General features: G+C 35.3%; 1 pseudogene; it reads right to left on the bottom strand.

The window, feature by feature from the left end:
• Positions 1-2,552: 2,552 nt before the first annotated feature.
• Positions 2,553-2,826, bottom strand: LOC129503922 (ragulator complex protein LAMTOR5-like; annotated as a pseudogene).
• Positions 2,827-3,121: the final 295 nt, after the last annotated feature.

Genomic DNA, 3,121 nt, shown 5'->3' with positions numbered 1-3,121 from the left:
TGCATATATTTCGTTAAGTTTATAACTAATTAATTTACTTTCTTAAAAGTTAACAATTTGCCTTTTTTAGACTTTTTTAGCTTAGCATAGTACTCTCTAACTCCATCCATATTGTTGCAAATGGTAAGATTTCATTGTTTTTTATGACAGAAATATTTCATTGTACATATATACCACTTCTTCTTTATCCATTCATCAATCAGTGGACATTTGGGCTCTTTCCATAATTTGGCTATTGTTGATAATGCTGCTATAAACATTGGGATGTATGTATCCTTGTAAGTCTGTATTTTTGTATCCTTTGAGTAAATACCTAGTATTGCAATTGCTGGATTGTAAAGTAGTTCTATTTCTTTTTACTTTTTGAGGAAACTGTGTTGTTTTCCAGAGTGGCTGCACCAGTTTGCATTCCCACCAATAGTGCAAGAGAGTTCCTCTTTCCACACATCTTTGCCAACACCTACTGTTTCTTGTGTTTTTGATTTTACCCATTCTGACTGGTGTGAGGTGATATCTCATTGTAAATTTAATTTGTATTTCCCTGATGATGATCGATGTTGAGCATCTTTTCATGTGTCTGTTAGTCATCTGGATGTCTTCTTTGGAAAAATGTCTATTCATATAGTCTGCCCATTTTTTAATTCAAGTATTCATTTTTTTGAATGTTTTTTATAAGTTCTTCATATATGTTGAATACTAATCCTTTAACACATATGTCATTTGCAAATATCTTCTATTTCATAGGTCACTTTTTACTTTTGTTGATTGTTTCCTTCAATGTGCAGAAGCTTTTTATTTTTTTTATTTTTGATGAAGTCCCAGTAGTTCACTTTTTCTTTTATTTTCTTGCCTGAGGAGACATATCTTAAAAGAACTTACTACAGCTGATGTCAAAGATAGCAATGCCTGTGTTCTCCTCTAGGATTTTGATGATTTCATGTCTCACATGTCTTTAGCTCATTTTGAGTTTATTTTTGTGTATGGTATGTACCATATGATTTCACTCATATGTGGGATTTGAGGAACAAAGGAGCATAGCAGAAAAAAGAGAGAGAGGCAAACTGGGAAACAGACAATTATGGAGAACAAATTGATGGTTATCAGAGGGGAGGTGGTTGGAAGATCGATTAAATAGGCGATGGAGATTAAGGGGTGCATTTATTGTGGTAAGCACCAGGTGTTGTATGGAAGTGTTGAATCACTAAATTGTACACCTGAAACTAATATTATTAGTGTAATATTAGTGTAATACTAATATTAATTGGAATAAATAAAAACAAAAAATTTAGCAATTTTGCTGGTATATTTGACATATAGTAACCTGTACATACTAAAAATGTACAATTTGAAAAATTTCAACATAGGTACACATATGAAACTTTCACCCAAATCACGATAATGAATCCATCCATCATCTGTGAAAGTTACTTTTGATCCTTGTTTTTGTTTTTGACTTTTTGTTCTAGTAAGAGCTCTTAATGTGAGATGTACCATTTTAACACATTTCTAAGTATACAGTATGGTATCGGTAACAGTGCTGTACATCAGATCTCTAGAATTTATGAATAAAGTTAATCCACTTTTTGAAGTTGTAAATGTGGCCCTTTAAAATTTTTCAAATACAAATTTTGAAGCTATACATGTGGGGAATTTTACCTTTTGTTTTATTTTTATTTATTTCATTTGAAAGAGAGAGAGAGCAAGCATAAGCAGGGGATAGAGGCAGAGGCAGAAGCATACTCCCTGCTAAGCCAGGAGCCCTATATAGGGCTCAAGGCCTGGAACAGGAGATTATGACCTGAACTAAAGGCAGATACTTAACCATCTGAGCCACCCGATGCCCCTATACATGTGGGATTCTTTTTTTTTTAATTTAATTTAATTTAATTTATTTATGGTAGTCACAGAGAGAGAGAGAGAGAGAGGCAGAGACACAGGCAGAGGGAGAAGCAGGCTCCATGCACCGGGAGCCCGACGTGGGATTCGATCCCGGGTCTCCAGGATCACGCCCTGGGCCAAAGGCAGGCGCCAAACCGCTGCGCCACCCAGGGATCCCTACATGTGGGATTCTTAAACAAACTTCAGATACAACTTTTTCATTGCATATACGTAGAAATCAAGATGACTTTTATATATTGACCTTTTGTCCTATGACCTTGCTAAACTCATTCATTAATTCCAGGATATTTTTTTTTAAAAGTAAAATCTGTGGGATTTTCTATACTCATAATCATGTCTTCGGTAAACACATACATTTTATTTCTTCCTTCCCAATGTTTTTCTTTTTTTTTCCTCCAGCCAAATTTATTGAACATAAAAAAATTCTATATACTAAGTGACCTGGATCTGCTACTTCAAAACATGATCCTTTCTTACTAATATTTTGATAATTCAGTCTATTAAGTGTCAAAAGAAGCTTACTCTAATACAAAAGTGCCCAATGCACAACAAATAAATGGCCTACCTACTGGAACTTTAAAGTTCTACAAGATAATTAGCATAGGTAGGATGGAGCCCCTATGACAGGCTACTGGAGAAGTGATATGAGATTTTTAAGAGGTCATTTTGCACACCGCAACCATGATGCTGTCTTGTTTCTGGATCAAAATGCTCCCATTATCTATTTTAGACACACCACAAGAATATCAGTGGGGTCTGAGATTAGCTTCCAGCTTGCTAATCTAGAACAGATATGAATCCAGCATGCTCACTTGACAAGGTCTCACAGGAGCCCAAATTAAGTCCTTGTGAATCTATGCACAAGATTCTAACAATGGAAGGATTCTTCATTGTGTCCTCCAAATGCTGCTCCAATGTCACCTCCATCCTGCCCACTGCCCACCTGGTCTGGGATCCCTCAATGCCTCTGATATTTGTCTTTTTTGTTTTTTCCTGTTTTACTGCACTATCTAGGACTTCCAGTACCATGCTGAGTCCAGTATCATCCTGAAATTAGGAGAAAAGAATTTGGATTCTCACTATTATTCTTGTTCTCAACTTTAGTTTTTTCATGAAACTCTTTATTGAGTCAAGAAATTTCCTTTCTTTTCTGAGGTTGATGAGACTTCGTTGATGAGACTTCTTATCATGAATGGAGTGTGTTTTTTTTTCTGCTTATATT

The sequence above is a fragment of the Nyctereutes procyonoides genome, unplaced genomic scaffold, assembly GCF_905146905.1.
Source record: "Nyctereutes procyonoides isolate TBG_1078 unplaced genomic scaffold, NYPRO_anot_genome, whole genome shotgun sequence".
Lineage (NCBI taxonomy): Eukaryota > Metazoa > Chordata > Mammalia > Carnivora > Canidae > Nyctereutes > Nyctereutes procyonoides.
This window is presented reverse-complemented; position numbering and strand designations above follow the sequence as displayed.